This window comes from Pyxicephalus adspersus, chromosome 11 (assembly GCF_032062135.1).
Source record: "Pyxicephalus adspersus chromosome 11, UCB_Pads_2.0, whole genome shotgun sequence".
NCBI classification, from domain to species: Eukaryota; Metazoa; Chordata; class Amphibia; order Anura; family Pyxicephalidae; genus Pyxicephalus; species Pyxicephalus adspersus.
The window spans coordinates 18,736,015-18,760,285 of NC_092868.1; the positions used below are offsets into that span (position 1 = coordinate 18,736,015).

The 24,271-nt window shown below is 41.3% G+C and overlaps 1 protein-coding gene across 6 annotated transcripts in view; it reads right to left on the minus strand.

The window, feature by feature from the left end:
• Nucleotides 1-24,271, minus strand: part of LOC140340461 (suppressor of cytokine signaling 3-like) — a 143,166-nt gene that overhangs the window by 69,323 nt on the left and 49,572 nt on the right. The gene's annotated exons all lie outside the window — the stretch shown is intronic.

Below are 24,271 nucleotides of genomic sequence, written 5' to 3' on the forward strand. Positions count from 1 at the left end.
AAGTAGGTATGGGGTCCTTTTCTGAAGGAAGTAGGCTCCTGAAGTACCCATTAACCTCTTAGCAGGTAGCTATAAGATATTCCTGATTGTAGTCTTATGAGTGTCTATAGTATTATTGCAATACTTCACAGTTTTGTAATTACTGTATTGTGTACTAAGCTTTAATAGATGATTACAGGGGTTACCTACTAATAACCTTATTTCCATGTACTGTATATAGTATGGATTGGAGCTCCTATATCTAGTTATCAAACAATATTGCTGTGTGCCTTATGTTTTACCTTGTTTTCTTAATTAAAATGTTTAAGTGACTAGCTATCATTTGTGCATGAACCTTCTTTTATTAAATATCTGTATGCATTGATAGAGGATATATTATCCTTATGTATGCAGATAAATATTCCAATTTAACACTTCCTGTATATGAAAGCATCAATTTAGAACAGTTACCTAGTTTGTCACTCAGAGATCTAAAAATCAGTGTTATATTTACAGTACAATTTTTGAGGGTTCTTAGTAATATGCACACCTAAATATTGGACTTTCTCTCTACACCATATAAACGGAAAATCCTTACCTCATGTAGGTCTCACAAAGTTGGTAAATATAGTGCTTTTGATTTATCCAGATTAATGCTATAACCTGACACAGATAAATAAAATAGGAGAAAGAGGACATCCTTGTCTAGTACCTCCAGATAACACCACAGGGTTTGTTAAATCCCCATTAAAATACAGCTTAGAAGAAGGGTCCTGATATATATACTGAATATAAGAAGAAAGTGTTTGTCCAAAAGCTCTAGTTGACAATATCGCTTTAAGTAGAGGCCATTCTATTCAATCAAAAGCTTTTTCCGCATTCAAACTTAATAACATAGACTTCGAATTATTAATTTTAGTGGATTGAATTGTAACCGCATTAGCCGCTCAAATCCCTGTGGTCGAATGCTTATTGCGCACAAACTGATGTTTAGTCAATATAGCAGGTAAAAAGGACTGTAGTCTATTTGCCATCAATTTGGTTAAGATCTTGTAATCACTATTCATTAAAGATTTTGGTCTATAAGAGGCCAATAAATCAGGATCCTTGCCAGGTTTAGGAATGAGCGTAGTATAAGCTTCATTAAAATCTGGGAAGGGGGTATGATGAGATAATATACTGTTATAAACTTTTGCCAGTAATGGAGTAAGTTCAGGCGCTAACATTTTATAATATTCTGCCGAAAAACCATCTGGACCCGGTGTCTTCTTAGTAGCCAAGGTATGAATAGTGCGCAGAATTTTTTACTCTAACACTGGAGCATTAAGTTTTTCCCTACAGGTTGAAGACAATTTAGATAGTTTGGCCTTTTCCAACAAACGATGAAGCAAATTAAGGTTGGGTATCTTCGGCCGTATATAGCTTTTGATATTTTTCAAAAGCCCACAAAATATCCTTATGAGATGTATAAAGAGTATTAGAAGATGAATTTTTAACTCTGATTATATGGCGTTTTGGACCCAAAGGATTGGCCAATCTAGAAAGCAAAGTCCCTATTTTATTGCCCCATCTATAAAATTTATGCTTAGTGTAAAGCGCTTGTGCAGTCGCACGGGTGGCCACATGGGTGTTAAGTTGTACAACAGCCACCTACCAAGATTACTTAGTTTCCCTTACCATCATACTGCAGATATGCTTTGTATTTTTGCGTGACCTGTTCCTGTAGGACATTATATTGTTGGAAATAACCACGATTAAGTTGAGCTACAAATTGCATAATATATCCTCTCATAATGGCTTTCATAGTACGCCACAGCAAAACTGGGGTGTCCCAATGTTGTAAATATCATCTATTCCATCTGTCCAGTGGGATTGGAGGTAGGCCTGAAAAGAGGAAGATTTAGCCAAGTAAGCCGGAAATCTGCATTGAAAAGTTTTTTTAAAAGACTGTTGCAATTGTAATTGGAGAAATAAAGGGGCATGATCCGAAAGGGTAAAGTTACCAATAGAAATATCCCGGATCCTCAGGAGCAGACCTTCCACCGTCAATAAATAATCAATTCAAGAAAATGTAGAATGAGCTTTGGAATAACAGGTATAATCTTTTTCATTTAGGTGAAGGAGACGCCATACATCTACTAAGGGAGTTTGCAAAAATAGGATGTTTTAATTTAGATGTAGCAGGATCAGGTCGTAGATTTGTTAATTTGGACCGATCCATTGATGGATCAATAGTTGTATTCAAATCTCCAGCCAATATAAGGTTAGGACAAGAATTTATCATGCCCGAAATTGTAATGCCCGAAATCTCTACCAATACAAATACGTATTTGCTCCCAGGAACCCCGTTCAGTGTAAATAATTTTATAAGGTAAGTTTATATTAAGTAATATTGCCACCCCTCTTGTTTTAGTTTTATAAACCGTATGGATTACATTACCAATCCGTGGTGCTCTCAGCAGCAAAGCCTGACCCTCTTTCCAATGAGTCTCCTGAAGAAATACTACAAAACGGGAACATTTTTAAGGTGCATTAATAACCTCTTGCTCTTGTGGGGGTTATTCAAACCTGCTACATTCCACAAAATCAATTTAAAAGACAACTGCTTTATTTCATATAATGATGAAGAATGCCACCTAGGAGTCATTACGGAGGCTGGGTTAAAGATGTATCAAACATAGTGTAATACCAAAAAAAAAACTGTAGCCCTCCCAGCCAGCAGCTACAGATCTTAAAAAAAATTGTTTTTACAGACCTTAGAAACAGATAACCATAATAAAACGGTAATCTCGGCAAGAATCCACTATCTGCCAATAAAGAACACAATGCCAGTGGACAATAAATAACAAAACTATTAATGTAACCTTAACCTTGTTGGTTTGAAAACAAAAGGAGTTAAATCCTAATAGTAACCACAAACTGTAAGTAAACTTTTAAAACTCCTTGTAAACGAAAATTGTAACTGGGAAAATGAGTGGTAGCAAGGTGGAAAGTTTGGTTCAGTGCAGTCTGTCACATGTATGCACAAATAGAGCAACAGCTCCTAGGTGAATATCGCTGTGACAAATGTGAGCAAGTCACCTTTCTGGTATCCCTCATTGGAGAGCTGGAGAAGCGCATTGCAACACTGAAATCACTGGACCACCTTGAGAGGGGTCTCCTGCTCACTGAGCAGGCAGGTAATGGCTTAGATGTGGAGGGTGGAGAGGTTAATCAGGATGAGCATGTAGGGAGCTGGGTTAATGTAACTAGAGGGAGTGGTAGGGGCCCCCAGAAAAGGAAGGCCAGCCCTGTGTTTGAGCACCCCAACATGTTTTCAAAGATGTGAAGATGTGCAGGTGGCAGACCCAGTGGTGGCAACTACAGATGTTACTGCTACCTCTAACAGCCAGGAGAGCAGCACATCTAGTAGTGATGGGGAGGGAAACACAGGAAGGTAAAGACAATGGGTAGTCATAGGGGATTCTATGATCAGGATGGATAGAACTGTTTGTCGCCGGGATCCCTTCAACCGAATAGTTTGCTGTCTCCCTGGTGCCAGGATTCGGTATGTGGTGGACCGAGTGGACAAACTACTGGGAGGGGGCTGGACAGGATCCAGCTGTCTTGGTCCTTGTTGGAACCATTGACAATATAGATGGAAGTTGGAGGATCCTTAAAATCAATTTAGGGAACTAGGTTTCAAGCTGAAGAAAAGGACCTCCAAGGCTATATCCTCCTGGAATATTGACTGTGCCATGCGCAACACATGAATGGAAGAGGGAGCTTAGGCAGCTAAACACATGGCCTAAGTCCTGGTTTAGAAGGGAAGGGTTTTGGGTTGATTGAGCACTGGCCTGACTTTTCATTGGGGTACAACCTGTATGCCAGAGATGGTTTGCACCTAAATGAAAGGGGGTCTGCTGTGCTAGGGAAAAGATTTAGGGGAACGGTGGAGGGATATTTAAACTAGGAAAGAGGGGGGTGGGACAGTCAAATAAGGTGGCAGAAAGGTTAGTCAGGGGTCAGACACTAGTGAAGGGTGGATTGGGCATAGTTGGGGGGAGGATTATGGATAATTGTAAGGAGCTTCCCATGTTACAAACATTGGATTGTGCAGTACTAATTGTACTAAAAAAACAAAAGGATTTGGCAAACAATGATAGTAAAAGCAGCAATGGCTTGAATAGCCTGTTCACCAATGCTAGAGGTCTAACAAACAAGATTGGAGAATTGGAAGCCTTAATAAGTGAGAATTATGACTTAGTTGGTATTGCTGAATCCTGGCTTTGTTCTGCGCATGACTGGGCTGTCAATATACCTGGATATACTCTCTTTCGTAAAGACAGAGTCAAACAAAAGGGTGGTGGTGCCTGTCTGTATGTGAGAAGTGATCTAAAAGTGAATGTGAAAGAAGAAATTGTGGATGGAACATGCGATGAGGTTGAGGCATTATGGGTGGAGTTGAATAAGGGGATGAATAACACACAAATAATTATCAGAGTCTGCTATAGGCCCCCTAGTGCTAACGAAGAAATAGAAAATCAACTACTAGCACAGATATAAAAAGCAGCAAAAAGTTTACGTGTTTTAATCATTGACTGGAGTAATGGCACTACAGGAACAGCAAAAGGGAGGAAATTTGTGAATTTAATACAAGATAATTTTATGGTACAGTTTATAGAAGCCCCAACTAGAAATGATAAAATTAAAAATAAATGAGAATCTGGGTAGCAGTAACCATAATATGATTTCATTTAATGTAAGCTGTAAACAGGAAGCAAAAACAGGAAAAATAAAAACATTTAATTTTAAGAGAGCAAATTTTCCATTATAAAGGGCGGCCCTCTGTGACTTGGACTGGGAGACAATATTGTCCTCAAAGCACACATAACAGAAATGTGAATGTTTCAAGCCTGTTCTACAAAAGCAAACTGAAAATTATATTCCAATGGGTAATAAGAGGCTAAAATTAAAACCTATGGGGCTCACAGCCGATGTTAAAAAAGCTATAAGGAACAAGAAAAGGGCATTCCAAAAATTCAAAAATGAAGGATCACCTTCATCAATTGAAACCTATAAAGAATATACCAAAAGTTGTAAAAAGGAGAAAAAAAGTGCAAAACTTCAAAATGAAAGACAGATTGCAAAGAAAGTAAAGCTGCGTACACACTTCCAATTTTTGTCGTTGGAAAGGATCTTTCTTGATCCTTTCCAACGACAAGGGAGTGCACGATGCATGAACGGTGCTGTACATACAGCACCGTTCATGCTCTATGGAGAGGGGAGGTTTAGAAAAGTCAATCTGTAAATGGATAGAAAACTGGCTTAAAGATCGCATCCAGAGAGTTGTAATTAATGATTCATACTCTGAATGGTCTAAGATTATTAGTGGTGTACCCCAGGGTTCAGTGTTGGGACCTTTACTGTTTAACATCTTTATAAAAGATATAGGGTTTTGGGCTTAAAAGTACCATTTCTGTGTTTGCAGATGACACCAAACTATGTAATGGAATTAAGTCCATACAGGATGTCTATAATCTACAAGCAGACCTGAATGTACTGTTTGATTGGGCAGCCAAATGGCAAATTACATTTATGATAGATAAATGTAAAATGATGTACTTGGGAGCTAACAACATGCATGCTCTCATACTGTCTGGGGGGAATACATTTGGGGGAGTCAGAAATGGAAAAGGATCTGGGGATTCTGGTAGATCATAGACTTAACAACAGCATGCAATGCCAAGCTGCAATATCTAAAGCTAGTAAAGTACTTTCTTGTATTAAAAGAGCAATAGACTGCAGAGATGGAGACATTATCCTGTCCCTGTACAAACCATTGGTCAGACCACATCTGGAATATGCAGTCCAGTTTTGGGCACCAGTTCACAAAAAGGACATTGTTGAATTGGAGATTGTGCAGAGTAGGACAACTAAATTAATAAAACCAATGGAGGAGCTGAGCTATGAGGAGAGATTAGCTGAACTGAATCTATTCACCCCTGAGAAGAGACTTTTAAGGGGGGACATGATCTCCCTGTATAAATATATAAACGGTCCATATAGAGCTCTCTTCCCCATTATTCACTTTGAAATCATTACTAAGAACAAGAGGGCACTCTTTGTGTCTGGAGGAAAAAAAGTTTAAGCTCCAGATAGGGAAGGGATTCTTCACTGTAAGGTCTGTGAAAATGTGGAATCAGCTCCCTCAGGAAGGAGTTTCAACAACTACTATAGATTGCTTTACGAAAAAGCTAGATGTTTTTCTAGAAGCACAGAATATAACTGGGTATCAAGGCTTTAAAGTAAAAAAAACAGGGACTGTTGATCCAGAGAACATCCTATTGCCTCATGGAATCAGGAAGGAATTCTTTTCCCCTGTTGAAGCAAATTGTACCAGGGTTTTTTTTTTTCCCTTCCTCTGGACCATGTCTTCTAGGGTTTTATATCTGGGATATGTTTATTTCCCCAGTGGTTGAACTTGATGGACTTATGTCTTTTTTCAACCTAACCTACTATGTAACTATGGAATGTAAGGCACATATGAGAAAAGAAAAGGAGTCTAATTAATTTTCTTAACAACTAGTGTCCCTCCAAAGATGAATTGGACAATTGAAGAATATCAACCGCATCCGCAGGATCTTTAAACAATTTGGTCTCCCCTTGCCATAAAACCTTTAATTTGGCTGGGTAAAGCAGGGAAAAACATAGTCCCATATCAATAGTGTTAGGTTCCAGAAGTTGGTCCTCCAGCTCACTCACTCCCTGTTCCAGCTCAATAATACGTTGTGTGTTGGAGGAAATAGTTGCTAGAGCAGTCTCAATGGATTTTTGCAAATAATCAAATTTATAGTCAAAATATGGAAGCAGAACCTTGGATTCTTCAGAGACTATCATTGATGAATCAGATGGCAATGACTCTGCGCCCCGACCTTCCCCCTCTGAATGCCAAATGGAGCATGGAGATTGTGATAAAGAAGGAGATGGGGGGAAGGGGAATCAGTCTTAGGTGGAGGTTTGACTTTTTGTTTGTTGGTGTGCTTTCCCATGGAGAAATATCTCCATACGCATTTGTCCATAGCAATATACGTAGGGTGTTATGTATATCAAAATAAGGCCACCAATGATGGACTTGCAGCTTCAGTACAATTTAAAATACTGATAAAGAGGACAAAACAAAATCCTGTACAACACTTTCAAGCAACAGTCTTTATGGTCTCCAGATTGTTCAATAGAAAAATAAAAGAAGAGATTCTGCTGTTTCCCTTGCCCAGTATTTTTAGAGGTTTAAGGAACAGTCACTTACTTGTTCAGCACAGTCTGTTGAACCAGCTAGAGTACTATAATGAATGATGGAGCAATTCCCTGTGATGCCTTGAGCAGGATAGAAAAGAGAGTAATAAACTGCCTCTCCAGCAGAAGATTTCCCGCTTTGAATAATATAGGGGTCCACCAAACTGTCCAAAAATCGATATCACCGCCAATTGTTTCAGTTCTGCAGCTTCTCTTATGACACAGACGCCTGTATACAGAGCCAGAATAGTGTACTCTGCATCCAATATGGCCGCTGCTGACCATGCAGCCTGGAAAAACGGCGCCAGGTCCGCGGTGTTTGTGCAGCGTGAGAGCCGCTCACTTCAAGCTCCCACGCTGCTTGGATGCTCCCTGCAACAGCCCTCACTGTCCTGAGAGACGATGAGCAACGGGTCCTGTGGATTAAGGTCAGATGAAATACAGATTACAGGGAGCTCTGTTGGCTCTGCCCCCAGAAATCCCTGGAATCCTTTTTAAACCAGAATTTATCTTTTACGATTTCTAAACAGAACACAGAATTTTGTCAATCTGTGTTGCAATTTGCATCTCCAATTTCACAAGCATGTGGGAAAATCAGACAACGGCACCTGGCTGCATTAGAAAGCTTTTTTTTTACATCACTGTAGTCCTTTAACAAAACACACAGAGACAGTGTTTGTCACTTTGTGCTACTAGTGACTAGTGAGTGTGATTGGAGCAGCTAATAGGGAATGCAGCATTTTCTAGTACTGATAATTATGAAAACTGAGTTGAAAAAAAAATGTCTTAGTTCTGCATCTTCTGCTGGAAGTAGTGGCAGTAGGGATGGTGGTTATGGTGGCAGTGTATTACAAAAAAATAGATAACAGTAAATAAATAATACAGAAAACATCAGGTAGATAAACAACACTTGGTGATATTTTTTGACATATTCAAGGTCACACAATAATAATAATAATAATGTTTTCGAAAGGACATGGAAGCTGGATGATGAGGAGGGCAATACTGGAGATAAAGAAGGTACTGTGTGGCAAATCCCATCTAAAAAAACACAGTGTGACAAGATGTCTCATTGGCTTGGCAGTCTTAGATTGGGTGTATGTAGCACCCAGGCTGAGGTGTTTTTTTTATCAATGGCTCCAGGTAAATGTGTGTTAGTCGGCCAGACGGTTGGCTTTCATAAAAAAACATTTTTAAGAGTCCTGGAGCCGATCAAGGAAGAGTTGGGAGGGTTCTTTGACCACCTTGCCCATGTCCGGGTCACAACCTGTACTTAGAGAGCACATGTGATCTATTTACAGAATCATCAGCAGACTGCTGGGAGCTCAGTGGCTTCCCAAAGCTGTAAGGGAAAGGAGCTCCAGAGACAACTGTTTAAGAGTAAGCGGTCAAGTTTTCTTTATACAGTCTCTGTTTTGTACTTCCCTGTTAGTTAAAGAGAGAACTACAATAGAGGTAGTCAATGGCCCAGTCTGGCTTAAGTTTGTTAAGTTGTTGTTGTTTTTATGTTTTGTTTTTTTTGTGCTACAAAAAAGAACCTAGGCAGGAGCCTGAACTTTGTTTTGCTGGAAACTGATGCTGTGCTGCCTCACTGAACTACTGTTAGCCTGTTGCTACAAGTAATTTCCCACAGCAAACTCACAACAGGTTTAGAACTTTAATTCACTGGGTGTTCCCTGTGTGAGTACTTTCGTATTTTGCTTTGTGCAACATATGTAAACAGAAAGTAAGCTGTTGGTGACCAGGCACATATTTTTAACATCTCCCCTTTGTGTTAAAAAAATGAAATATTGGTGCTATTACTCCTGATGTTGTTACTGCTTCTCTTGCATTTGTTGCCTGTGGGTCAGTCATCATCAGGGCAGAAACAGGTGCTACAGATGTACATAAAAGGCCATCTTTGATTCTCCTGCAAAGTCCTCTTTTTCTCCTTCCGTATCTTGCAGTTGTCAGTCCTCCACTGGAGAATGTTAAGCCAGGAAACAGAAATATGCTCCCGGGAATTCTTAGACACTCTCCTGGGATTTGGATTTTTCAGCCAGCAAAGGGTGTACACCACTTCTTTTTAGTGAGTAGATCATTGATACATATTTGATGATTTATGGCAAGCTTAGTGGCCCTAAAGATAGGTTGTACAGTGCAGAAAAGTGGCAGCTGAGTGGTTTTCTCCTGGATGCAGGACCCTGCACAAACAGTGCCAGGAAAGCCTCACAAGTTGGAGAAGCTTCTGTTCATAGTATAGAAAATTGAAGATGATGGGAACAGACTAAGATCAATGGTGGCTGAAGCCATCACAGAATTTCCAGCTTAATCTGCCCTAGTGCTAGTTAAGGATCTACAGCCATGTAAAAAAACTTAGGACACCCTATGAAAGCCTGAGTGTTTTTTTAACATTGTTAAACATTTAATGTCATGTTTAATTTAAATTTTAACAATACTGGGAGATTCAAGTAATATAACTAAACAATTAAAAATAAAGAAAAGACTTTTCAAAATTTCCTTTAAAATAAATTTTACAAAAACGCAATTTCTGGTGAGGAATAAATTATTTATTCCCACTTAAAATTGCTCAAATCACACACATGTGTAACACATTGGGTGCACATATTTAAAACCTTGTTACTCAGCATTTTTAAAGGAAGTTTGCTTCTGAAAGTGTATCCTTGCCAGCCTTGGAGTGTTTTAATAAATCAGGCCCTGACTGTTGAGGTGAGATTGAACACCTAATTAAAAGGCCTTCAGAAAGAAGATTGAAGCAGCTTATATGTCTGATATGGGGATATGGGGTTTAAAAAGATGCCATAAGAATTTGAAACCTGCCATTCTACTGTCTGGAAAATAATCTTCAAGTGGAAGCCTTTCAAAACAACTACCAACATGCCCAGGTCTGGCCATCCAAGCAAGTTCAGTCCAAGCAGACTACATATTGCTAAAAAGTGTGCAAAGAGGAAAACCTTTGCTCCTCAAGAGAAACATCAAGGCCAGACTAAAATTTTCCAGAGAGAACGTAGACAAAGACCAGGACTTCTGGAATAATATTTTTTGGACAGGTAAGTCTAAAATGTATTTATTTGGAAACCAAAACAGAGGACATGTTTGGCGTAAACCAAATACAGCATTCCAGGAAAAGAATCGCATACCAACTGTGAAGCATGGGGTGGAAGTGTCATGGTTTGGGGATGCTTTGCTGCAGCACAACCTGACCATCTTACCACGATGAATCCACAGTGTATCAGAGGGTGCTTGTGGGACCATCTGTAGGAAAATAAAGCTGAAGTAGAAGTGGACCCCACAAAACCACCAAGACCCAAAACATACCAGTAAATCCACCAAGGACAGGCTCAAAACTAAGAAATGGGGAGTCCCAGAGTGGCCAGATCACCACCAAGCCCAGATCTTAATCTCATTGAGATGCTGTGGGTTGAAATAGGCTGTACATGCAAGCAACCCCAAACATCTCACAGCTAAAGGAATAGAGTAAACTTTCCTCAGACCAATGTCAGAGACAGGTAGATGGCTACAAGAAGCGTCTTGCAGCAGTTATTTCATCCAAAGGGGATAAAACCAGTTATTAGGGGGTAGGGTGTTCTTACTTTTTCTTCCTCTAGAATACACATTTTTGTTAATATGATTTGTTTAACCGTTAGCGTTCGAGTTCTGTCAGTTTTTTGATGCAAAAAGTGATCCTATTTTTTTGTTTTTTTTGCATAAAATTTTTTTTTATTGTGTGCCTGTAATTATTAGGAATAATAATTATATTTATTATATTATAATAATAAGTTATAATATAATAAATAGTTATAAATCATAATTATAAAAAATAATGAAATATTAGACCACAACAATGTAATTTATTAAAAAAACTATTTTATCAAAAATTTCTCACTGAAATTTTCCAAACAAGGATGCAATATTTATGATAAATATTAAAATAAATTAAATGCAGATTTTAGAAAAAAAAAATTTACGTTTTTAGTAGACATCCCAGGTGTAGTAGATTTTGAAGCAGGGTGCTGCACAAAGTCCAACATCACAGTCAGGACAGTAGAACCTGGTTTCTTTGTGTTTCTTCCTTCCTCTGTCATTGGTCTTTGAGCAGCAAACCACGCACATCCTTGTAGGTGCTGCCTTTTCCTGGGTTGGTGGGATATATTCATTGATGTGACGACCAGTCAGGCATTCTGGGTTGACAATGGTGGGAGCACGACGTCCAGGTCTATTCATAGCCACTGATGGTGTTTGGTGGTTCTTGACGGTGGATTCGGAAACTTTCAAAATGAAGTCTGAATGATTTACAGGCCTCTGACAATTTTTTCTGTACAGAATGTAGGCATTCCATAGGCACTGCTCAACAAGATGCCTGAAGATTTTTTTGTGGTACTTCCTTTGCCGTTTCCTCTTTGCTGGGTAGAATGTCATGGCTTGGTCAGCTCTGTCGACACCTCCCATGGTGTTGTTGTAGTCAATCACTACCTGTGGCTTCTTCACTTCTTTCCCACGTCTTGTGTGTACCAGAACAGTGGAGGCATCATGGACAGTACTCATGAGGCTCACATCTTTCTTGTCACGCCATCTCAGGTCCATCCTTTCTGCCAGGCAACAATTTTTGTTGTCTTCAGCTTCCCTTTTTGTTGTCTTGTCTCCTGTGTTCAGCTTCCCTTTTGCAAATATTGATGGCAGGTTGTGCCGATTAGACCTAGAGGTTCCATACGCATCTTTTCTGTGTTACAGAAGGAACTCATAAAGCTCAGGAGATGTGCAGAAATTGTCAGTTGTGACACAATAGCCGTGATCTAGCAATGGCTCAATGAGGGATAGCACTGAAGATGTTGCCAATCCATAATGGCTGTATCTGGGGTTGAACTGTGTCCCTTTTCCAGTGTACAGTACTGTATTCCAAATGTAGCCAGATAAGGATTCACACAGCATATACGTTTTCACGCCAAATCGTGCCCTCTTTGCCGCAATGTACTGCACCCAGCTAGGCCTTCCCTTGTAAGCCATTAGACTGTCGTCAATGCTGACATCTCTTTCTGGCACATAGGTTTGCTGGAAATTTTGTAGAACTATCTGAGACACTTCCCAAATTTTCTTCAGTTTTGGTGCAGGATGGGTAGTCTCATCAAATTCTTCATTGTTTGTGAAATGCGGGTACTTCATTATGAGGAAAAAGCCATATTCTGGCATGACTGTGCTAAAGAATGGAGTGGCAATCATTTTATTCTTGGACCAGTACCACTTCTGCACAGGTTTGCCCACAACTCCCTGCAGGATCACCAAGCCCCAACCCAGCCAAACGTCATCCTTGGTCACAGATTCCCTCTTGCTGCTTCTTGCAAACCTCAGGTGTGGGGCACCTTGTTGTTGTCCAGCGTACCTGCATAAAACACAATAAAAAAGGTATTTTAGGATATGTTCTTTTATAGTGTGGTGAAGGTTGCAAGTAATATGTTAGCAAACAGCATATATGTTTGAGCAGCATATATGTGTGCATAAAAAAAATTAGCAAAAAATTTCAAAATGTTAGCAAACACGGACCAGCACACGTTTGCAAAAAAAAAAAAATTGGCCAAAAATTTCAAAAAGTTAGCAGAGCAGCATGTTTGCATAAAAAAATTAGCAAAAAATTTCAAAAAGTTAGCCAACACAAAATGGCTTACCTGTTTGTCGCTGCAACAAATTTTTTAATAACTTCATCGGTCAAAAACAACTTCAGGTATGCCAGGGGGTCGTCGCATTCAGCCTCAATTTTCATCCCAGGTGCGCCGGTGAATGGAAATCTTGGCGGTGCTGCCTGGTCCACATCAAGGCCAATGGAGCAACATGTGCGCACAGCACTGACCTCAGGTCCAGAATCGTCGCTCAGTTCACTTTTGCTGTCTGATGACAAATTTCCTGCTGAATCACTATCCTTCTATTCCACAAGGTACTCCAAATCGCTATTGCTGCTTTCAAATTCCTCCAAAACAGTGCTTGCGCCAGCGAGATGCCTTTTGCATGCCACGTGGTCTCCAGCAATCTGTCAGGAACAATCAAGGTCAAAGACAAAGTGATGAAATGATAAATTCAGGAAGTGATTTATAAGTCATCAAAAGGTCAGATCAAGGTCAGGGCTAGCACTGGGCAATGATGCTTGGTGCACTAAAATATGTAATTTTATCATGTTTTGTTTGTGTTTTTTACTGTAAAAAACTATTTAAAAGCAGATTACATAATAATCTGCTTTTAAATTTCCCGCCCCCAGAATCCATCACTCCACCGCATCACCCAGAGGATGTCACATCTTGCCGGGTGATGCGATGGGGATGTGCCCGCCCTTCTCACTCCCCTGAATCCACCAATGATGCTGCTCGCATCACCAGGAGGATGCAAGCGTCGCATCTTCCGGGTGATGCGAGCAGCTGGCATCACCCCCGGAATTTACTATTGCTGCTCGAATCACCAGTTAGATGTGATGCACCATGCAGAAATCATTTAAATTTCCCGCCACGCCACCCCACGGACAGACGCCCTGGCATCACAGCAGCACAGGTAAGAGGGGCTTCTAAAGTTACCCCGAGTGTGACTCAGGGTTACCATTTTTTGCAAGTGAAATTTGCAAGTGAATGCACACTCGGGATTACCGCTAGGGGAGTTAATGGATAAATCTGGGGTAATTTTTGTTGTTTACAATAAATCACATTCTTCTCCAGAGATAAATAAAACAAGATTAGACATCAATTTGTGAACATTTAATAAAGAACTGAATGTTTATTGGGGTGTCCAAATTTTTTCACAACTGTATTTGTCTACAATGTTCGGTTGAAAATCGTGTTTTAAAACTAGGCAGAGCCTGTATGCGGAGATGGTGAGAAATACGACATTGCTCTCAATGAAGGCAGATTTGTGGCCTTTTGTGATGTTAGAGAAACATATATGTGGGCAAAGGGACGTTATTTCTCTATAAAGGCTTCCCAATATACACCTTCATCCATCAGTGCTTGTACTGGAATGACTGGTGTACACTTGGGCAAGCAGTGATGACACTCTTTTAAACATTTAGCAGTGCCCAGGCCTAGTAAGTGACCGCTGAGAACATAACAGGAGAGGAGGTTGTAAGCTTCTTGACATTCAGAATTTTCAGGTATTAAAGCTAGAATCGCAGGAGGGAGCAGCAGTACTGTGTTGGTAAGGTGAATGAAAAGTAAAAAAAATGGCTGAAGTCAGTAGTTTCAAGTCATTCAATAAGCTAAGTGCAAATTTCTTTGCAGAGAGATAATTGATTTTGCTATGTGAACATCCTTTATCTAGACAGTTACCTTGACGTGATGAAATGGCTTGTGTATGGCCACAAGCCACATAACATAGGGCCACCCAAGTGAGCAGTAGGGATGAGCGAGAAGGCCTCTGACAGTCTTGGGAAAATTTCCTCCAACTTCCGGTGGATTCGCGAAATTGCAGCGAATCGGTTTCACAAATTTCATTAAAGTCAGTAGGCCCGACATTAAACATTAATAGGAAAGCCCCTATACATGTTAGAACCACCAAATTTGCTTGGTACGCGAAGAAGAACAGTGGCAACAAGAAAAAAAATACTAAAGTTTCAAAAGACCTTGTGGTTTTCCAGAAAAAGGCAGGCAAATAGGATTTTTGCGAGATTGACAGCGTCCAGAAGGCAGCATAAACAACAGGACATTGAGAAAGGGTGAACTCAACCCACTAGCAACAGTCTCTGCCATTAAAACAGCAGGACAACATGTTGCTATTAACTGTACGCACCCCTATTTAATTTATATGGCTGCATAATGTGTTTACACTTCATAAATTTTGTTTATAAAAAATATTAATTGCTAGCTGGCATCATGACCTGAATGACATGTGTTAGGAATGACACCCATAAAATTGTGGACAAGTAGTGCATTAGGCAAAAGGATGGAGGATCAGAGACGGAGCGTGGGTCAGCGAGAGCAGTAGCAATGTGTGACCTCTGGTCAGCTATCGCCAGGGAGACCGCATTGGTAAGAGTCATGGAGAGCTCGGTGTAGTGCATCATCAATGTCACCCAGAAGTGTACAATTTTAGTGAATGGAGTACTGACAGGTGGCAGCAGCAACAGCATGAGAAGGAGGCGATGGGCTCTAAAAAGGAGTGGGGACTGCATTGGTAACTGGCATCTAAAGCTGGGTGTAGTGCATTGTCAATGACACCCAGAAGTGTGTAATACAATTTCTGTGAATGGAGTACTGGGAAGGTGGCAGCAGCAACAGCAGGAGGAGGAGGTGGTGGGCCCTGAGACGGAGCGTGCACCGTGTTGATGAATGTGTTCCTGTGTGGACTGGGGAAACGTTTCCGCTTACTGAAGTCCAAGCTAAAGGATGGGATCCTGTTTCAGTCTGAACTCTGAAGATGAAGAGAATGAAGGGACAAAAGAGAAAGAGGTTGAGCCCACCATCATGTTGACTGTGTAGAAGCTGTAGCTATTTGTGAATTTGAAGAGGTTAAGACTGTAGAGGCTCCAACTATTGATGAATGTGAAGAGGCTGAGGCTTCCCCTCACATGGACAGTGTAGGGGCCGTAGCTATTGGGGACATTGAAGCGGTTAAGGCCATCACATGTTGCCAGTGGGGAGCCTGTAGCTGTTGGTGACAGTAGTGAAGGGGAAGAGGCTGAAACTGTCCCCTACATAGGAAATGTAGAGGCTGCCACAGTTTGTGACTTTGAAATGAAGACTCTGGGGTAAATGTTGCTGCAGCTTTAGAACATGTGGCTGCACCTAGCAAAGTCTTTGAAAGACCTGATGAAGTTATAATCAATGACAACAGTTCACAATTAGAAGATGGTGCTGCTGAGAAAATTTTTGTGGAAGTGAAGGCTGAAAGAGGGATGGGAAACTTGAAGCCTCCAAATCCAACCAAAAATAAAGAGAAACATGTAAAAAAAACTTTCCAATGTAAGCCGTGCAGCCATACCTGTCCCAGACACTCAAATCTTGATTGTCACATGTAGAGGCACATAAGAACTCGTTGTGGGGAGAAGCTGTATGAATGCTACATTTGTCATGTTCAGTTTACACAGGGTAGATTGAAAATTATGGCAACAGCAAAAAACAAGGGGATCATCCATCTTCAAGCCAGTTTTCAAGAACAAATTAAAATACTGCAGAAAAGTTTAGCTACATCAAAAGCAGCTTTTAAATCCCTTAAAGAAAGGAACCCTCTTCTTGAGGAAAATCATAAAGAGGTGGCCACTCAAAATGAAAGGTTGGCAGAGGAATTAAACCAAACCCAAGTTTTCAAAGGAGAAAATAAAAATCCCCAAGAGCAAATACAGGACCTTAGACTGCAACTAACCAGAAAAAAACAGGAATATGAGCGTAAACTGGAAATTGCAGCATCTCAGATAAATGAGCAGAGCTTGACTTTCCGCTCCCTGCATCAGGAATTGCAGAATATACAAGAATGATGAAAGAGAGGCATCTGTTGGAAGAGGAGCTGGAGGGAACACTAGATGATCTTGATAAATTACAACAACAGGAGGCGGCCGCGGAGAAACTTATTATGGAACTAGAGCAAGAACATCAGCAGAGGGCAGAAGAGACTGTACAGCTAGAGAGAACTCTTCAAGGCAAAAATGCAGAGCTTGAAAGTGTGGTTCAAGCAAGAAGGTTCAACCAAGTAGTAAAGATACCAGAGACAACTTGGTCCAGAGCACTGGGTCGCTAAAAAAAGAAATTGTTTTGTGTGTTCGTTTTTTGGCCTAGAAAAAGAAATACAGATAGGTTTTCAATGGCAGCCTACAGAAAGGATAGAGCAAGAAAATGCAGGAGAGTGCAGGCACCCTATCCAGGGTTAATGGTATTGGAATAATGAGTCCAACCCCACAGGGTCGAAGTGAGGGAGGGGATATGTGACAGAGTGTCCCTAAAATGTCAGGGAAAGTGGTAAAATGGCTCCAGGGAAAAGAGAATTGTAATGGTTAATACGTTTTAGGAACAAACCAGGTTCTTTAGGGCCCTGAAGCCGGCCAAGGGAAGAGAAAGTTGGGTCCTTTGGCCCAACCCTGATGTGGGAATTTATGCCCTTGCACTCAGGTACAAGAGGGGAGGATGTGATCAGCAAGAAGCTGAGTGGAGAGTAATCAGCCAAGCTGAGAGAGAGCATGAGGAATACAGGCTGAGAGAGCCAAAAGGATCCAGACTGGAGATGTGAGCAGTAAGAGGCTGGAGTGAGCAGTCAGAGGCTGATAGGAAGAAGGTTCCAGGATGTGAAGGAAACCAGAGTCTGTTCCTGGCAGGAGAAGGGAGCCAGAGTGGGTTCCAGGCTGCAGGGGAAAGGCACAGAGCTCCAGGAAAAGCCAGTAGGCAAACAACACTTCACTCGCGAGTGGAACTATCATGATATAGAGATTATGCCATAGATTACCAAGAATGACATAGTTTACCAAGACTGCATGAACTGTGGGTGGATTCTGTTTATCACATTTGCATAGACTGCACCACTGTGGCTTACAAGTTGGACAGAGATAGCATACCTAAAGTGAGGTAGCTAGTTGCCCAGCCGGGCCTTTGTTTTGTTTGTTGTTTTTGTTAAATGGCTGTGGTAATAAAGCCTGCGGGCAGGAGCCTGGACTTTTAAGTTGATTTGACCATTTCTGCCTCTTATTGTGACCCGTTTGATCCCTGCTACCTCAAGCAATCCTTCACAACCCACCACAGGCAGTAACTACAAGGCCAATAGTTTGGCAATACACAAATTAAGCTCAATGACTCTTTTGTTGGTTGGGCCCATAGCCTAATGCCTTGTGCAGAACTTCGGTATAGTGGGCTGAAAGGACTGGGAGCTAGGGGAGCTGTAGGGGTTACTGGAGTACCCATTTTTCAGCGATAAACGTCGTCCGAGGCCATGAAACCTGCAGCCAAAAGCTGATACTTCCTTGCAGCTGGAAGTGTGGCTGGCACCAACCTCCTGAGACGTAGTAGCAATGACAGTTGGAGGTGGAGAAGGAGTCAATGGAGGTGGAAGAAGACACACTGATGTGGTTGCACCATCTTTAAGAGAACGCAAACACTGCTCCCACTTTTGTTTGTGGTTTTTGCGCATGTGGGAAAGCAGGGATGTTGTATCCAAATGTGATGTGGCCTGACCTCTGTGAATCTGCCTGTGGCACAGAATGCAGATTGCTTGCAGGTGTGTGCAACCACTCTGCTGATCTTTTTTTTTGCCTGCCTCTGTGTCTGCTGGGTGCCCCATGTCTGCTCCAGCTCGATCTCCCCCACAGTCACATCGTCTCTGACTGTTCCCCTGTTTGTGCCTACTCGTCTGTGTGTTCTTAGGGACTCACATGAGGCAGATTTGCGGGCCTTTTATCCCCAGTCTGTTGCTGCTGCCTTTCCTCTACGTCGGTTTCGGAACTGCTGCTAGCCCTTGCACCAGTGGTCCCTAGGTGACATCACGGTCATCATCATCCTCATTTTCATTCAAGCCAACATATGCAAATGCAGCCACTGATGCAGAACCCTGGCCCAGCAAGTGCTGACCACACTCTCCAAGAATCTCACAGTCTGCCTCCTGCTCTAAAATTCGCAGTGACAGATCAAACAACAAGAAAAGGTTTTCGTCAAACAACAAGGGAGAGTCATCAGGAGGTACAGGCACATTACCCATGCTAACTCCTGTCTTTGCTCCTGTCACAGCTGTGCTGGTTGCTGCTGCTGCAGAAGAAGAGCCTGCTGCATTTGAGGCCCCTGAGACCCAGTCCACAATACTCTCTACATGATGTGGCTGAATGATTGTAGTACGCCCTCTCAATAAATCTACCAGTGTATGGGTACACTGGTAGATTTATTGACAACTTGTTCTGTTGCCTCCAACAGTTTGTTGTTGCTGTCCTACAGTGGTGGACTCCCGGTGAGTATGCCACCTGCCAGATGTAGCAGGTTGCCCAATGCCATAACTTCCCCTGCATCTACTACTCATCTTTTAGTTATTCAGGCCAAAATGCACCTGAACAAAACGGTATTTTTGGTAAATAACCGTATCAGAATAAAATATCTGTATTTTTTTTTTGAGAGAAATACAGACATTTTTCTGGCTTTTTTGATGGATAGCAAGTGGTATCAGAATTAAATATCTGTATTTTTTTGAGAGTAATACAGACATTTTCCTGGCTTTTTTGATGGATAGCAAGTAGCATCAGAAAGAAATATCTGAATTTTTTTAAACGAAATACAGAAATTTTTCTGGCTTTTTTTGAAAGATAGCAAGTAGGATCAGAATAAAATATCTGTATTTTTTTTTAACGGAATACAGACATTTTTCTGGCTTTTTTTGAAAGCTAGCAAGTAGGATCAGAATAAAATATCTGTATTTTTTTGAGAGAAATACAGAAAATTTTCTGTCTTTTTTGATAGATAGCAAGTGCGATCAGAATGAAATACAGTGGTACCTCAATTTACACCCGCTTTGGTTTACGTCCAACTACGCACAAGCGTCAGTACAACAGATGCTATAGTTCGGTGAAGAACCTGCTCTCTGTGAATCTGTGAATCAGGTGAATTTGTGACCATGAGTTTGTGACCATGAGTTTGTGATCATTGACCATGAGTTCAAAGTAAATTAACCCCCCTAGCGTTCTAATTCTGTCAGTTTTTGATGCAAAAAGTGATCCTATTTTTTTTGCATAGAAATTTTTGTTTATATTGTGGGCCTGTAATTTTTAGGATTAACTCCCGGTATAAAAATTATATTTATTTATTATACTATAATCATAAATTATAATATAATACACAATTTAGTAATCATAATTATAAAAAATAATGAAATAATAAACTACAACAGTGTAATTTATCAAAAAAAAATTTTATCAAAAATTTCTCACTGAAATTTTCCAAACAAGGGTGCAATATTATTGATAAATAAAAATATAAGTTAAATGCAGATTTTAGAAAAAAAAATGTTAGTTTTTAGTAGACTTCCTGGGTGTGGTAAATTTTGAAGCAGGGTGCTGCACAAAGTCCAACATCACAGTCAGGACAGTAGAACCTGGTTTCTTTGCGTTTCTTCCTTCCTCTGTCATCGGTCTTTGAGCAGCAAACCACGCACATCCTTGTAGGTGCTGCCTTTTTCTGGGTTGGTGGGATGTATTCAATGAAGTGACAACCAGTCAGGCGTTCTGGGTTGACAACGGTGGAAGCACGACGTCCAGGTCTATTCATAGCCACTGATGGTATTTGGTGGTTCTTGGCTATGGATTCAGTAACTTTCAAAATGAAGTCTGAATGATTCACAGGCCTCTGACTTTTTTTTTGTACAGAATGTAGGCATTCCATAGGCATTGAGCAGCAAACCACACACAACCTTGTAGGTGCTGCCTTTTTCTGAGTTGATGGGATGTATTCAATGAAGTGACGACCAGTCAGGCGTTCTGGGTTGACAACGGTGGAAGCACGACATCCAGGTCTATTCATAGCCACTGATGGTGTTTGGTGGTTCTTGACTATACATTCAGAAACTTGCAAAATGAAGTCTGAATGATTCACAGGCCTCTGTTTTTTTTTTGTACAGATTATAGGCATTCCATAAGCACTGCTCAACTAGATGCCTGAAAATCTTCTTGTAGTACTTCCTTTGCTGTTTCCTCATCGCTGGGTAGAATGTCATGGCTTGGTCAGCACTGTCGACAGCTCCCATGGTGTTGTTGTAGTCAATCACTACCTGTGGCTTCATCACTTCTTTCCCACGTTTTGTGTGTACCAGAACGGTGGAGGCACCATGGACAGTACTCATGAGGCACACATCTTTCTTGTCACGCCATCTCAGGGCCATCATCTTGCCTTTCTGCCAGGCAACAATTTCTCCTGTCTTCAGCTTCCCTTTTGCAAACAATGATGGCAGGTTGCTCCGGTTAGCCCTATCAGTTCCATAGGCATTGGTTCTGTGTTGCAGAAGGAACTCATAAAGCTCAGGACAGGTGTAGAAATTGTCAGTTATGACACAATAGCCCTGATCTAGCAATGGTTCAATGAGGGATAGCACTGAAGATGTTGCCAATCCATAATGGCTGTATCTGGGGTTGAACTGTGTCCCTTTTCCAGTGTACAGTACTGTATTCCAGATGTAGCCAGATGAGGATTCGCACAGCATATAGGTCTTCACGCCAAATCATGCCCTCTTTGACGCAATGTACTGCACCCAACTGAGCCTCCCCTTGTAAGCCCATTAGACTTTCGTCATGGCTGACATCTTTCTGGCACATAGGTTTGCTGGAAATTGTGTAGAATCATCTGGGACACTTCCCAAAGTTTTTTGAGTTTTGGTGCAGGATGGGTAGTCTCATCAAATTATTCATTGTTTGCGAAGTGCAGGTACTTCATGATGAGGGAAAATCGGTATTTTGGCATGACTGTGCCAAAGAATGGAGTTGGCAATCATCTTATTCTTGGACCAGTACCACTTCTGCATGGGTTTGCCCACAATTCCCTGCAGGATCACCAAGCCCAAAAACAGCCAAATGTCATCCATGGTCACAGGTTCCCACCTTCTGCTTCTTGCAAACCTCGGGTGTGGAGCACCTTGTTACCTTGTTATGCAGCATACATGTTGGCATAAAAAAATGTAAAAAGTTAGCAAACACAAAGCAGCATACATGTCTGCATTAAAAGAAAATTACCAAAAAATTTAGCAAAAATTTTCAAAAAGTTAGCAAACACAAGAGCGACTTACTTGTTTGTCTGCAACAATTTTTTCGATAACTTTATCGGTCAAAAACAACTTCAGGTATGCCAGGGGGTCGTCGGATTCAGCCTCAATTTTCATCCCAGGTGCGCCAGTAAATGGAAATCTTGGCGGTGCTGCCTGGTCCACATCAAGGTCAATAGGACACCATGTGCGCATAGCACTGACCTCAGATTCAGAATCGTTGCTCAGTTCACTTTCGGTGTCCGATGACAAATTTCCTGGTGAATCACTATTGCTCGATTCCACAAGGGATTCCAAATCGCTATCGCTGCTTGCGCCGGCGAGATGCCTTTTGGATGCCATGCGGTCTCCAGCAATCAGTCAGGAACAATCAAGGTCAAAGACAAAGTGATGAAATGATACATTCAGGAAGTGATTTATAAACCATCAAAAGGTCAGATCAAGGTCAGGGCCAATAGTGGGCAAAATGTAAATCAGGGCACTGGACAATGATGCTTGGTGCACTACAATACGTATTTATACTTTTATTATGTGTTTTTTACTGTAAAACATAGTAATCTGCTTTTAAATTTCCCACTTCCAGAATCCATCACTCCATCGCATCACCCGGAAGATGTCACACACCCGGAGGCCGATCTCCGGTATCACAGCGGGATTGTCCGATCACGGCTGGAGCGTGGGGCTGAGGTAAGGGGGACCCCCAAAGTTACCCCGAGTGTGACTCGGGTTTACTGCTTTTTGCTAGTTTTTTCCACACTCAGGATTACCGCTAGGGGGGTTAAGGAGAAGAGTTAAGAAGAGAATTATAATCTGTATGTTGAATGTCATATAGTACACTTTCATTTCACTCATTTTGGATTCACACGAGTGTCAGTACGTCAGATGCTTTCATTCAGTGAAGAACCAACTCCCTGTGACTCTGTGAATCATGTGATTTTGTGTTTTGTTTTTGTGCTTTTTATAGAATCCATTGATCATGAGTTCCAAGAAAGTTAAGGAGAAGAGCCAAGCAATGAAGAAAATGGTTAGGATCATCTTGGAGGTGAAAAAAGAGATTGTTGAAAAGTATGAAGGTGGCATGCATATCCAGCTTGGCTGCTAAATACAGTACGGCGAGAACGACGGTATCTACGATTGTGAAATGCAAAGACGTTTTTAAACCGGCTAACGTTGCGAAGGGGGTGAAATGTATTACGAAACAAAGATCAGAGACATTAGAGTATGTTTAAAAATTGCTTTTGATCTGGATAACAGAAAAACAGTGTGCTGGCGATAGCATATCGGAGGCAATTATTTGCGAAAAGGCAAAACTGATGCATGGTTATGTTTTGAAAAACAAGGTAGGAACGAGCCAAAAAAGTGGTGTTTAAAGCCAGCCATGGTTGTTTTGATAATTTTAAGAAGAGGACGGGCATTCACAGTGTTGTGAGGCATGGATAGGCAGCCATTGCTGATCAAGATGCTGCCAATGATTTTGTTACAGAGTTTGGGGAATTTGTGGAGGTTGAGGGTTTTTGTTCTTGATTGTAATGAAACAGACCTGTTTTGGAAGAAAATGCCTAACAGGACCTATATTACACAAGAGAAGAAGGCATTGCCAGGGCACAAGCCAATAAAGGACAGGCTAACGCTCTTGTTCTGTGGCAATGCAAGTGGGGATTGAAAACTGAAGCCTCTACTGATCTACCACTCTGAAAATTCAGGGGGCCTTTAAGAAACATAAAGTGCAGGAAAAAACCTGCCTCTGAAGGCCCTCCTCATAATGGACAATGCTCCAGCTCACCCTCCAAGCTTGCAGGATTATGTGCTGCCAGAGTTAGACTTCATCACTGTAAAGTTCCTCTCTCCTAATACTATTCCTCTCATTCAGCCCATGGACTAGCAGGTCATTAGTAATTTCAGGAAACTCTACACTAAAACACTATTCCAGAGGTGCTTTGAAGTGACCTCTGACACAAACTTAACCCTGAGAGAGTATTGGACAGATCAGACAGATTGTCCATTGCATAACTCTCATTGACAAAGCCTGGCAGGAAGTTTCCTACAGAACAATGAACTCTGCTTGGAAGAAATTGTGGCCAAAAGCAGTGACTGAAAGAACCTCTGAGGGCTGTGAGGCTGTGACTATAGTGGAGGATATTGTCTCCCTGGGCAGGTCCATGAGTCTGGATATAAGTGATGGTGATGTGGAAGAGTTAGTGGACGGCCACAAGGAAGAGCTGACCACTGAGGAGCTGCAGGAACTTGAGAAGGAGGAGCACAAGACTAAGATGGATGCACTTTCTTCGGGTTCAGATCAGGAGGAGATAGAGGAAGCCCCTACTTCATTAATCTAGAAAAT